Raw genomic sequence first — 14,012 nt, forward strand, 5'->3', positions numbered from 1 at the left:
GTGGTCCACACCCGTGGAGGGAGCTGGTGTCAGACACTGCAGGCCAGACAGTGAAGCCCAGAGGGTTTTGTGACCCTGCAGTGAATGGTGACAGGGCTGTGCCTGGACAGTGATGCTCTGTCTGGACTGCCCACGCTGTCTGTGCTCTGCAAAATTAACTCCTGGCCTCAGCTCCCCTCACCTTTTTCCCTTTTGTTCCTGTGCTGTGTGGGTGGTGTGTGTGTCCTTGTCCTCCCAGAGAACGACTCCTCTCTCGGGGTAATGTGGGCTTGCAGTGACAGTGGGCCTGCAGTGCCAGTCTGCACTGAGCTATTAAACATACTTGCCCATTAGTTCTCTTTGTTGCTGTTCTGAATTGTCTTCTCTTCCCCTGTGTGCTGGCTCATTATTTCTCATTAATTCATGGTTCGTGCAATTACCTGGGAAATGCAGGAGAGTTGGCAGGGGTTTGATGAGCCTGACTTATCTTTTTGGGGGTAGATGAGTTTGTACCAATACAGCATGGAAGAGTTGGTTCTTGTCTTTTCAGAGTGACAAGTTGCACACCCTGACCTTGCTGCAGGAGCTCTGTGGGACAGGGTGGCTGTTTGGAGAGAGCTGGAAAGCACAAGGGAAGAGGGTCTATATGTGTATTTTCTTGGGTACCTGGTGCGATTGAAACTAGAGCTGTTCTTGCCATTCTGTGTCTTCTCTGTACTGTGGCACTTTACACCCTGCCCTGAAGAGATTCTCCAGACTTCAACCCCAGCCAATCAAGAAAATGTGAGCAAACAAGGGAGGCTCTTTGCTTGACTTTAAAAAACCAGAAACATACAATAAATAGTTCCAAATACATGCCAGGGATTTTGTTTGTTGTGAGAGCTTTCAGCTCAGTTTTAGGAGTGTGTGTCTTGGGATGTCACCAAAGTGACACCCCTGCAGAAGGGTTCTCTGCCCTTTTTCTTTGAAGATAGCATTTCAGGTAAGAACAGATGTGTGATCTAGTCCCTTTTTGTGAGGAAAAAGCCAGCACACAGCAAGATAAAAGGGCTGTCACTGGGTAAAACGTGGTAGTTTGGCTGCTTGTACCTTATGTTTTACTGACAAATATGTTGTGCCACTGGTTTTCCCGTGTGAATGCTCCCGATTTTTAAGGGTTGTATTCATACATGGACTTCCCAGCTGCTTGGAAGGACCTCTTGATGGAAGCTGGACTAATCTGTTTGCTGGATGGCTTCCCAGCTAGACTTCAGGCTGTTGGTGAAGGAGCTTTACCTGCCCTCCTCCTCCCATTTTTGTGTTCAGGTGAACTGCAGAATCTCATTACCCATGGCAGTGGCAGGGCTTTGAAGATTTCTGACCTAATTATCTCATTTGTGCTGTGAGTAGCAGTAATATCCATGTGCTGTCAGGGAGACTTTGCTATTGTGGCAGCTGTACAGTGGTGGGAGGAAAAGGCCTCGTGAAAGGGCTCATGCAGAGGGTTTGCTTCCCACAGCAACGGGCTGGCTCAGGCTTCCTGCACATTCCCAGATGAACAGGTGCTTTCCTGCAAGATCTAGGTGGGGTGAATGTGGTGTGAGAAGGTACCATGTTATGGACTCCATCCATGGCCTTGCAAATGTGTTTTTGGGGTTATGTTTGTGAGGGTCCAGCTTCCAAGGTTAAGTTATTTCTTTGTCAGGACTCTAAAAGCAGATTAATGTTGTGTAGAATCTGCCATTCGACTAAACAGCATCTGTGGAGGGGCTCTTTGGTTGTGGCATAGTTTTGTGTTCTCTTGTTCTCTGGTGGGTAATTAATTACAAAGGGGGTGGGTTAAATATAGGAAGTTTCAGTGGTGTGTGAGGGCTGATAGAGCCGTGTGCTTGCACATCATTTGTGAGTCTCTCCTAGAGGTACCTTTCCTGAATTTATTCTTGGATACAAGGAATCTTCTGCTGTTTGAGTGAAACAGGTCTGTTATTAACTCTAGCTATTCCCACCCTGAAACTTTATCAAAGTGTTGCCACATCTCTTGTAGGTAATGAACTTCTGAGGCAGACGTGGTCTAAGTAATACTAAACTGTGTGTAGCAAGAAGGGAAGGAAAAGGAGTGTGGGAATATTTGAGGCCTTGATCATCAGTTGAAGGAGGAGGAATAAGAAAGATCTTTGATGATTAAGATCTTTGATCTTGAACATGATGAAAAATTCAGAGACATTAGAGTGTGCTCTATCCTGGTATAATTTCTTGGGTCTTTTTGGGTCAGTATCTCTGTGCTGCCCCTGTGTTAAGGAAACAGCCACAACCACTGCCAAGAAGGATGGAGGATGGTAGTCACCTGATGCTACAGGTGACTGGTCCCCTGAGGGGCCTGTAAGAGCTGTTTTCTCTGGCCTTCTCTCCAAGCTGTTGGTTCAGAGTCATCTTCCAAGTGTCTGTGTGGTTGTGGCTGGGTGGAAGGCAGTGGGTCGGCTCTGGTGGCACAGGAGCTGTCACAAAAGCTTGGCAAAATGCTGGTTCTCCCTTCCATGGTCTGAGAGGTCTGATCTGTTGTGAAGCCAACCAGTCTCTCCAAGGCTGTTCTCACTCCCAGTAACCCTCCCTTTGGCTTGTATATCCAGAACACTGATTGCTGAGTAAAACAAGTGTGAAAAGTCAAGTAATCCTTGCACATCTTGAGTATTGCTTTCCCTTTCTGTGGTTCCACATAGCAGCTGGGAGAAAGTTGGTTTGGAAAACAAAGCTGTTAGGAACTGTTTGTTTAGACACAAGGCAAAATGAAAGTGGAAAACATAATCTGTCTGTCCCCCTCCGCCTCCCACCTTCTTTTTGTTTAAAATGTCCACATGCCATTTACTTTCAATAAACAAAAGATGTTTCTTATAAGCTGGTGTTTACTCGTAGGGGAATGTGATTTATTAGGGAACAGAAATCCCTGCTCATGCCTATGTTTTCAAACTGGAGCAAGAGTTCATAATTTTATAGACCTTTCAAGAAAAGATTTCCTAAAGCAAACAGTGAGGAACTGTTAAATTACAGTCACGTAAAACAACAGTGTAATAGTGTGATTGCTCAGTACTAATGGCTTTATTATTCTCTAACAAATAGGAGTGGTTTGGGCTTGTGGGAGATAATGTAACTAACTTCAGATTCTTCTAGTCCTCTTAACGAAGGAGATAAGGACTGGATGGGTGTTTAACTCCAGCTTTCATCCAGGATCATGTGGGAAAGAGCAGCTTTCAGAAAAGCCATGTAGAGTTTCTCTCTAGAGCCTGAGAGCCACTGGAGTCTCACAGTGCCCCTCTGAGTCAGACAGGGTCTCACTCCCCCAGCATTTGCTTGGGATGTCTCTGTGACTCGTGTTCTCTTTCGAGGGAGTGAGAGAGTGATACAGCTCTGCCCAGAGTCACAGGTGGTGGGTGGGGGCTGTGCTGGTGCCTCTCCTCAGCCCTGTCAGCTCACAAAGCCCTGCAGGACTCCCAGGCAGTCAGAATGCAGTGTTCAGGCCGGGACTTCGGGAGTGAGCTGCTGTGGGTGCTGCTGAATTGTTCAAATCCCTGGACGTGAGCAGCAATGTCCTTGCAGTGCCTGGCACTGTCATATCTGAATCCCACTGAGCCCCAGGTTTGGACCTCATCTACTCTTGGCTTTCCACAGCTGCTCACATGGGGCTTACGTGAGTTGAGGTGCCAGATGCCTGGCCTTGCCTCTGTCTTGTGTGTGTGTCACCTCCAGGTGCTGATGGTGGTGAAAATGGCTCCTTGAGGATGGTCTGTGCTCCCTCTGCAGCTCCGCCAGCTGTGCAGGACGCTTTGTCACTGCAGGTAGTGAGAGCCGTGACAGTTTGGGTGGTCTCAGCTGCAGCTCCTGCTTCCTTGTGGTTCACATGTGTCTGAGGATTCCTGCCTGGAGCCTGGGTGGGATCCCTGACAGATGCACAGTGCCCTGGCCCTCCTCCAGCTCCAAGTCGTTGCAATGACCTCTGCTGAGACACGTGTGTTGAGAGGGACCCATCTCCTGTGCTTATGGGTTTCTTTCTCCTAGTTCTCAGCTTTTTCCTGTATATCGGGCTCATTTCTGGCTACCCTACGTGAGGCACTGGATTATATTATTGGGTTGGACCCCCCGGCACTGGGGTGTTACACCTACACATGAGCTGCTGAAAAACCTTGTACCAGCATAGCTGGGCTCTTAGAAGAAATAATCTTTGCAAAGAGAGCTGTGGCTTGTAATGAAATAGCTTTACAGTGACATAGTTTCAGTGCTGCAGTGTGTCTCTGCTGGTTTTCAGGTTATTCCTGGCTAAAAATATTGCCCATTAAGTCTTCTGGAACAGGATGTAACCGTATTTTAAAGGTATTTTATTCCTGTGTGTTATTGCTAAGTAGTTTAACTGATACTGCATTTGGAGACCTACTTTGTAGGATCTTTTGTCTGAAGTGGAAGTTGAGGAGAGAATTAAGTGAGTGTTTCCGATGGTGAGGATGTGGTGCTGGCATGGAAGGCTGGGAGGGCTGGGAGCTGGGAGCCAGGACTCGAGATCCACACTGGTGCCTGGCTCTGACTGATCGGAGCTGCTGGACCAGCAATTTCCATTTCTGGTCTTCCCTGCCCCCAGACAACAAGAGAGACAGAACTGCATGGAGAAGAATTTTACCACCTACTTCATTTGAAGCTGGATGCACTTGAGATGTGTTGAACAAATGGACAGTAGCCTTCCTTCTCCCTGGGGACAGCTTTTACATGGATGGGAAGCTACAGATGGGGCCCAAGGCAGAAATGCAAATAGGCAGGGCTGTGATACGAAGCATTTGGCAGCATCGCAGGCTTAAAAGCGTCGTCCCCACGGCTGCTTGATCCTGCTTTCTCAGTTGTGCTGACACAGCTGGTTGTGGGCTGTACTGTGAACTGTGCGAGTGGAGCTTTGACCTCCAAACTGTGGGATTAGCAGCCTTTGCTGCTGGCACCATGGAGCTGGCCAAGCCCCTTCCATCCCAGAGCTGCTGGTGAGGAGCCCTCAGAGATGTCCACGCTGCGGTCACAGCTTTGCGGAGAAGAGCAGTAGTGAGCACAAACAGCTAATTAGTTTTTATAACCCTCTTTTGTTTACTTTTGGAGACACGAGTCCCCCGCTCGCTCGCTGGCTCCCGCTCAGTGTGGTGACAATGTCAGCGCGGGTGTGGGAGGCTCAGGTTACGCGGGGAGAGTTCACACAGGTTTGGTTTCAGCACAGGTCTTGTCCCCGAGCTGTTCCAGCACTTTCCTGACAGGAGGCAGTCGGTGTCAGAACAGGTTTGGCCCTGAGACTGTGGAAAAACCCCCAGTTTTGAGGGACAGATCTCCCGCAGTAATGAGTTCAGTGATGGGCTGAGTGTTTTTTGTAGATGAAAAGGTCAGATCTGTTGCCTGGGTTATGTAGAAAGGTTTTGTTCTGGAACAGGCTGCTCCTGATCAGCTCCTGTCTCTGCTGAGCTGCCAGGCACTGCTCTAAACTGTTTTTCCTGTATTTTCCCCATCAGTGAGTGTTGGAGAGGTCACTTTTTCCTACGTTTTCCTCATTGCTGAGTGCTGGAGAGTTTACTTTTTATGTTACTATGGTTTTTTAAGGCTGGAAAGTTTTGAGTTCAGATCAGCAACTTTAAAATATCCCTGGTTTTGGAGCCTGCCCTACTTGGAGTTTGGTTTTAATCACAAGTTTTAACAAATTGAGTCTATTGAAAACATTCTCAGTGAAACACCCTCATTTTTTTTGTTCTCAGAAGCCCTTAGCTGTCTTGAAGAAACAATATTTTAATTGAAGCCATGATAAAAGCAGAGCGGCAGCGGTTGTTGTAAAGCTTAATTTATTAAACAGCCTTATTTTTAATGCAAAAAAAAATCTGTAAAGAAAAAAAAAGCTGTACGCTTTAAAACTGTCAAAATAAAACCTACAACTTTGAAGTCTTAAAATACTTTGGGAAATGCTGAATGTTTTTGACTGGTTATATGGAACAGCTGAACTGACTTAACTGGAACAAAATTAGAGGAACAAAGAGGTTTTGTTTCCAGAGTGTATTCTTTGCCCTTTGACAGCGCTGTCTGGCTCACGCTCCAAGTTAGATACACGGAGCAGGTCGCTGTCAGCTTCCCCCCTGTCCTTAGACTTCCCACATAACCAACCCACTGGAACAACAATAATGTGCTTATAAAAGGGCAAAAATTACAGGAAGATTGGGGGCAAGAGCAGAACTTGAACCTCCTGTAACTGTTGGGTTGTTTTTTTTGAAGGAGTCTTGTATTGATGGTGCCACATGTCAGTGTGGGGGTACCACAGGCTATCAGGGCTTTTCCTGGCTGGTTGTTGATGTTGCATCCTGCACAACTGGACCTTCTCAACATGATCTTGAAGTAAGAGCCTTGCTGTCCATAAAGATGCTCTGAAAGTCTCCCAGTGTTCTCTTCCCATGTACCCACGTCGTGCTTTCATCACCAAGAGGGTGAGATGGTTCCTATGCACATGGGGTATCCCTGGCATGGTAGCTGGCACCCCGGTGCTCACATGCTCTGTTCTTCTGTCATTCAGGGCTATTTGCATGAAAACAGCCTCTCAGAAAAGTCAGTCTTCTGTTGGGGAAGGGTAGACAGCAGGAGGAGATGAGCAGCTGAGAAACGGGTCTCTTGTTTCCATGCAAATATCCTATTAAGAACAAAAGAGGGGGAGAAGCTGCTCAGAGATGGGGTCTGCCAGCAGAAAGGCTCCAGAGTTGTTTTCCATGAGTGGCATCAGGTCCATGTGAATGTAATTTTTACACTGTTGTGGCTGTGGGTCTCCTGGGTGAGTCACAGATGCTGCTTTTGTTTTGGACTTCTCGAGGGCTAAATCCTCTGCTCTGTCTGTGGGAATTTTACTGCTGACTTCACTACCAGAGAATTAGGGCTTTTGGGGTCTGCTGCTGGAATGAGTTAGCTCTTGTTCCCAAATCTCAGCTTATATAAGAGGTAGGATGCAAATTAACACAGCAGTTGCCTTGTGTGCCCCTGGTTATATCACTGTGCCTGGCTCTGAGTGTCCTGGGGGTGGATTTCACTGGCTTTAATGACTGCACTGTGGTTTCTTTCCCAGTGCATAGGACAGTGCTTATTTCCCTTTCCTTGGCACCTGAGCGTGTTGGGAAGGTGTCAGAGGGTGGGAAGCCCTGCATGCCAGCTAAAACCACTATCAAAACAGGGCTGTGAGCAGCAGCCTTACTGGAGTTGACTTTGAATGTCTTGGAGAGAAGGTGGGTCTGGAGATAGGGACAGTGCTGTGATGTGCTCCAATTGATGTGTCAGTGACAAAGAGCTCTTGGGGACTGGCTGGCATTCACTGCAGCAGGAGCTGGGCTGGGTTAAGGCTTGGCTGCTCAGAGCTGCCTGTAGTAGAGGGAACCAGCTTGATAATAAAGGTAAGAGGAGTAACTGCACGTCTCCCTCTTCCATCACTGCCCCCAGCAAGGCACGAACCTCCGTTCATCAGCATTCACGTCCTTTGCACCCATGGGTATGGAGTGAGTTGCAAGCCAGGGCTCTGCTGGAGCAGATGCACATGGAATTTAGTAGCTTCCTTAGAAATAAGTATCAGCAAGATGTCAGAGAGGTTAGGCTCATTACGAGATCTCATTAATTCTGTGGAATACCCTGTAGAGAATATATTAATATTCTTATTCTGTTGACATATATTAACATATATAATAGTTGTATAATTGTTACTAATAATTATGATAATAATAAGCTTCTTCTCGTAGACATGTCAGAATGGATATTCAGAAGTCCCTGTAGGTACTTTTAAATCACAGTTGATGGACAGAGGTGCTGGTGTTCTGAGAAGTGCCAGTTTTTTGCCTGCTCCTGCCTGGGAGCAGTGTGAACCTGGAGGCCAGATTTCACAGGAACAGTTGATAGTGTTTATCAGCACTGGTTGGCTGACTCAGGCAGTTTGAGTGAGGATGTTCTTATGCTTTTAGCTGGAAATTACCATTCCCTACCCTGATGTTTGCTGCCATTCAGCAGAAGCACCTTAATTTGAAGTGTGCCTGCTCCTGTGCCATTGCAGGGCTGCAAAAGTAAAAGTCACCCTCAGCCTAAAGCATCAGTTTGGAGAAGCCCATTCTACTTTGCCTTACAAGAAGATCGCTGTCAGTGACACTCTCATCTGGGGGTGTCCTTTCTTACCAACTCCAGGCTTTTCAGATCCTGCCCCGGATGAGATAAAGGTCTTGGTTGTGTGTGTTATGTGTGCATAGTTGCTACCCTACTAGGCCAAGTCTTGACGCTGGTTGTAATAGAAAACCAGAGGGTGCCCTGATTTTTAAATCATTAAAAGAACTTGAAGACATTCAAGAAGCTTGGAGCTTGAAAGGTTCTGGATTTAAAATGTCTTCTCCTGTTTTCTTAAATATAAAACCTGCTAACAAGCACACGGAGACCCACAGCGACTACAATGCAAAGCTTGGTTCAAAGGGTACAGCTCTTCTTGATTTATTGGAGAACATTACCCTGTGGCATATCTGAAAGCCAGATACAGGGTGACAAAGCAGCATGCCTATGGCAGAGCAGTAATATTCAGTTGTCCAAAGAAAGATTTAACTTTTCCAGCCAACTTTTACTGATGCAAATTGTCACCCGCATATGAAATGCTGACTCCTAAAGGGGAGTCATCTGAAGTGCTTTGTGTTGCAAGATTTCATGAAAATGGTTTTGAAACGTTCTGCTGCCTTTACCTTGCAGAGAGGGCAGTGGTGCCAGCTGGCAGGTGCTCTCAGCAGTGCATCATCCCGGGGATGTTCGGGGTGGAGCGTGAGTGCTGGAACATCCCGTCCGGCTCACAGGGGTCAGAACAGGATTGTTCCAGCAGTGCCTTTTTTTTTTTTTCTTTTTAAAAATAAATAAATTAAAAAAGGCTTTGTCCAGTGCAGGTATAAAAGTCTCCAGCTTGGTTTCAGTCTCTTTTTTTTCCTGGCAGCAGTTCCAAATCACTCCCTTCCCTGGCAGGGAATGGCTCTCTAAAGTACATCTTAGGGTTCCTGCTCTGTAGGATCAATGCAGGATGTGTTCAGTGAAGGTCTTTTTCATTAAGTTCATATTATACAATATAAAGGGCATTTTTGTTCCTAGTGTGACCCCTTTGCTCTGTGTTGTAGGTAACTTGCATCCTGGTGCCCAGTGTTATAGCTCCTGCTTCCTTTCTGAATTGCTCTTTCTGCTGCTCCCATTGTTAGCCTTACCTGGTTTGGGGATTTGTGGTGTGTTTTGGGTTTTTTTTCTTTTTTTTTTTCTTTATTTTTTTAATAGCCTGCATTAAAGTTGTATGCTCTTTACAGCAGATATCTTGGGCTTGGTTTTATTTTATGTTTATGAAGCATCCAGTACAGTTTTGCCTTGATCTTCAAGCAAGACCACCCCAAGCTAAACACTCCAGCCTGTAGTCCTTATCCTGCTAAAGCTCAGATGCTCTGATTTCCCTGGGTTTTGCCAAGACCCTGCTGGGCCAGGTCCAAAAGGTGAATTCAGACACCACCCAGCTTCTCTAGAACTTTGTTTCCAGCTTCAATCCTTGCATCCTCTCCCCTCAGTCTAATTAAAACCTGCTGTAACGAACGCTGTGAAACCAGCTGCCATGCCTTGGCAGGTAGCAAAGCCAGGGCAGCGAAACCTCCAGCTAATCCATCCATGCTATGAAGTCATAAGAATCTTGTTAATTTTTAAAAAGCCCTTGATGCCCACTAATCCAAATCAATTTTCATTTCTTTCATAAAGTCGTGCTTCCATTTAGGCTTCAGCTAAGAATTACAGCTAATTTGTTCGATTTTATAACAGTATAATTGAAAAAGTGATTTTAATGTCCTGGCAACCATATTCCCTTTCTTTGGTTGTTAATGAAAGAATCCATTAAAGTTAAATGATTTGGGCACAGATTCAAGTTGAATCGCCTGAATATTCTAGGGGAGTGTTTCTGACCATCTGCTGCTCTGTCATTGGCGTTTGTGTTGTAAATGGGACTGAGAGAAGGACTTCACAGGTCTTGTTCGAACCATTAAGCATAAAATATCATTTTAATTTTCTGATCTCAGTGTAAATAGTGGAAATGCTCAGGAGAATTGGGTCTGCTCTGGTCATAAAATCGCTGCTGGGCCGTGCTTCCACGTCCTTTTTCGGGGATCTCATGGCTGTTTGTATTGATTGCAGCACATCATTCAGCAGCGGGTTGTGAGTTCCTTTTAATGACAGGCACGACAACTGGAAGTGGAGCCTGTGAAGGGGAAAGCACACGTGATGGAGAAGTGTTTTTCCCGCTGCCTGGAGTCAGGGTCGCCGTGTCCGTCTGGTTGCAAAGGGAGCAGTGAGTCCTACACCGGGCTGGGAGCGGGAACAGGGACAACTAATACATGGGAGCAGCTGTTGTCATCGCCTGCTCCTTTGCATATTGCCCTGGTGGGTGAGTTAGGGCTCTTGAGCCAAGCTGGCACTCAAAGGACAAGCCTTGTGTGCCCAAGCAAGGGCAGAGTCAGAGGGCTCGTGTCCTTTCCCTGTATCACACTCTTCCTCTTTCCTTTCCTGCCGAGCTTTCTTGCTGTGCTTGGTGACATGGACATACCTGACCTGCTGGGAAGCAGGATGGACAATTCCACGCCATGGAATCCACTGGAGCTGACTGACTCTCATTGGAAGTAGATGAGTCTTTGGGTGTTCTGTTAAAGCTGGAAGTGTGCTTGTTCTTGCAGCGTGAAAAAAAAAGAAAATAAAATCACATGCGGTGTGTTTCTTTGGAAATGTTGGAGTGCAACCCAAGTTTCTGGAGGCCTTTGAAATGAGGGAGAGGCAGGGTGGGCTCTGTCCGTTTGCTCCAGGGCTTTACACTGTATTTTGCATCTAAAAGTTTGAGTTGCAAAGGGCGAAGAATTATCTGGTAGAGAGGATGGGACTTGTTAATTGGGAAGTTTGGCTGCAGGATTCAGACCTACAGTGAGGACAGTTGCATTCCTCCGTGCATTGACTTTTCCCAATGTTTGAAGTTGGGTATGATGCTTTTTCTTTTTTTTTCTTCAATTTCTGTAGGGTGGTGAGATCTTGACTGATAAAATATTCACTGTTGGAACTGAGCATTTTTCAGTTTAATGTATTTATATTTGTATCTTTGGAATATACAAAGCCATTAACCCAGGGGAAAAGAGCTACAAAATACACTTAGAGTTTTAACTGTAGCCCACAGGTGAAGGATCTTTGTGTATTTTATTTGGCAATATTGGTTTCTGGTTAAGTGACTATTCTCAAGAGGGATAATACTGGAGCTTGTATCATACTGCATACTTTTAGTTTTCTGAGGCGTGGAGAGATGAAAGTATATCCTATATGCTAAACTGAAATAGTTGAAGTGTAAAAATAGGTAACATAACAGATCTTGTTTCAGACTCCTCTGTGTTGTTTGCAGATCAAATGTGTGTGCGATGAAGTAAAATCAGGAACTTGTGCATCTCACAAAAGCAAAATGACTGGGTTTCCTTTCCAACATCAGTGAAAAATGCAGGAAGTCGTTATGTGTTTAAATGTTTTCTGTGAAATCATGCAAATCTAAGGCAGTCATTTTAACCTGATGTGGTCCTTTAAACCAGCAAATCTCAGGCTTATTCAGCTCGGACCAGTGCTCAGCAGCACAATTACAGTCACTGCAGCAAATGGGCCTTCTGATGTTAACACCAGCAGATAACAAAAATAGCATTTAATAACTTTCATTAGAGTTAGTGTTTCTAGGGCTTTGGGGCTTTGCTCTTTCAAATCATTTACATAATTTGCAGGTACAAGCTGCTGTGCCAGACTGTCCATCTGATTCTCTCTCTGATCAGAGCATATTAATGCACTTGTTTGATGGTCTGTTACCAGTAATTACCTTGGATTGCATTAGGAGCATTTCCAACATTGCAGCTGGTCTGTATTTTTCACTAAGTGTATTTCAGGGCCCAATTACAGGACTCTGATGTGTTATTGTTCCAGTGTGCTTGTTCAAGCTTGTAATTTTAATGTGCCTCCACACTGTAAATCTCTGGATGCAAACCCAGGGCTCTGTCCTGAGTTCCCCACGCATCCCGTGCCTGCAGCAGCTTCTGTAGGGATTGTCTCAGCTGTTCCTCACTGAATTTTTGAGAAGGGAAGGCCGAGAGCCAGGAGGTGGAGGCTGCCTTGGAGATGTTTGTTTATAGAGCGAAGCCTCAAGGTTGGTGTGTGGTGTGCTTGGTGTGGAGCAGGTGGGAAAGGCACAGGAACAGCTCAGCCCTCCCTGCCTCGGGCAGTGTGGGGATTGCAAAGAGGTTTTCAGCGATTTTAGTGTTTAAGTCACTTTGGCACTTTAATAATCATCCTTCAGTGCAAGGGAGGCTTACAGTGATAGTCCTGTACACAGGGACAGCCCTCCCTGTTCTGCTGTCAGCACTGTGAGGCACCCTGGGGAGAAGACCTGAAAAAGGCTGAGTTCAGCAAATCTAGATTTCAGCCTGTTCTAGACTTATCTGCCTTCAGAAACCTTTCTGGAGTCAGAGAGGAGAAATACGAAGGCTTAACCTTTGTGAAAGTCAAGCACTTTACCGTTATAATTGCCGTTGACAATTCAACATGATGAATAAATTATTACTGCTATTGATTTGTTTCATCTTTCTGGACCATTTGTTTGCGGGGGATACGTCAGAATAACACACATCTCAATGAGAATGAGCTTGATTTTGAGAGCTGGTGTGGTGTTTGTCCCTGTCTGCAAGGCATCATCCAGATATTTGGGCAAACCTGATGCTTCTATAGCAGCATGAGAGCATTCAGTCCTTTCTAGAAATCAGTTGATACTTTATTAGGTTGGAGTTTCCAGGGTTACACGAGCCATGGATTGGTAGCTGAAATGAGCAGCTACAGTTGACTTTAGCATTGGGAGCACCTTTAAAACTACTTAGATGGGGACGTTTTCAGCTGTTTTATTTCCCTGATATTTTCCTTGATGTATGTTATATTTATACACAAAGATATTCACTTACCTATGTGAAGAAAATGAACTCAATCCCAGCCTAAACCAGCACATCTTTACTGTAATTACAGCTTTAGATGATATCATTCTTTATAGGTACGACCTATAAACAGCAATGCAGCATTGCTTGTGTTTCAGATAATGTTTCTTCCATGCCATCCCTTCTGCTCTCTTGTTTTTAACTGGGGATTTGAAGAGGGCAAAGCCCAGAGGCTCTTGCCCAGTATCGTTCTGCAGGGAGATGCTCCACCTTGCCCTGCCAGTGCTCATCCTGGGTACCAGTGTGTGCCAGGACAAACCCGAGCTGGGGAGTGATCAGGACACTGCACGCCATGACCTGCAGCAGGATCTGTGCAGGGTGTGAGGGGACTGCTCCTGGCATGGCCTCATACCCGGCCCCCTGACGTGGGGATGGTGACACTCTCCGTGTGCTGTCTCCTGCTGCCTGCGGTGCTGGGCTGGCACCCAGCTGCTCCTGAAAGGCTGGGATCAGCTTAGTGACAGGGGATGATCTGAGAGTCCCTGGCTGCCAGCTGGATAAATACTCCTGCAGCAGTGGGAGATGATGCATTATTAAATAAACCATCTAGGTTGCTTATATGCAGAATTAGGATAAGGCTGAATTCCCACTGGTGAGCACTGCTCTGCCGTGGCTGGATATCAAGTGTTAATAAAATGGTCTTTCCAGCAGCTCTGGATATAGCTTTTAGGAGCCTTCTGTTCCAGAGAGGCTAAATGGGCGGTGCAGGTGTAACTTTCTTGTTTGTGTTGCCATTACAAGGTGGAAAGTTCCAATAACATCTGGTCATTGGAAAGGGAATGTAGGGATCTTGACCCTTCAGTCTCACAGGCCTTGTTATGGTTGAATGGAAGAATGTTTTCTGTTTTACTGTGCCATGGGGAAGCTGAAGAAGTGATGCATGAGGGGATTTAGGTGCCCAGCTCCTCTTTCAGCCTCCCATTCTGCAGAGATCATGGGAGTGGGGTGCTCCAAGCCCAGAGCTCCTCCGGCTCTGCTCTCAGGGCT

At 46.0% G+C, this 14,012-nt stretch overlaps 1 protein-coding gene across 2 annotated transcripts in view; it reads left to right on the forward strand.

The window, feature by feature from the left end:
• Positions 1 to 14,012, forward strand: part of IGDCC4 (immunoglobulin superfamily DCC subclass member 4) — a 90,486-nt gene that overhangs the window by 10,102 nt on the left and 66,372 nt on the right. The window contains exon 1 of one of the 2 annotated variants that reach the window (XM_017830297.1): positions 6,265 to 6,351. The exons of the other annotated variant lie outside the window; for it this stretch is intronic. The gene's annotated coding sequence lies outside the window, so the exon portion shown is untranslated. Of the gene's footprint in view, positions 1 to 6,264; positions 6,352 to 14,012 lie in introns of those variants that run through there. 2 annotated transcript variants of the gene reach the window in all.

The sequence above is a fragment of the Lepidothrix coronata genome, unplaced genomic scaffold, assembly GCF_001604755.1.
Source record: "Lepidothrix coronata isolate B3197 unplaced genomic scaffold, Lepidothrix_coronata-1.0 Scaffold176, whole genome shotgun sequence".
Classification (NCBI taxonomy): Eukaryota; Metazoa; Chordata; class Aves; order Passeriformes; family Pipridae; genus Lepidothrix; species Lepidothrix coronata.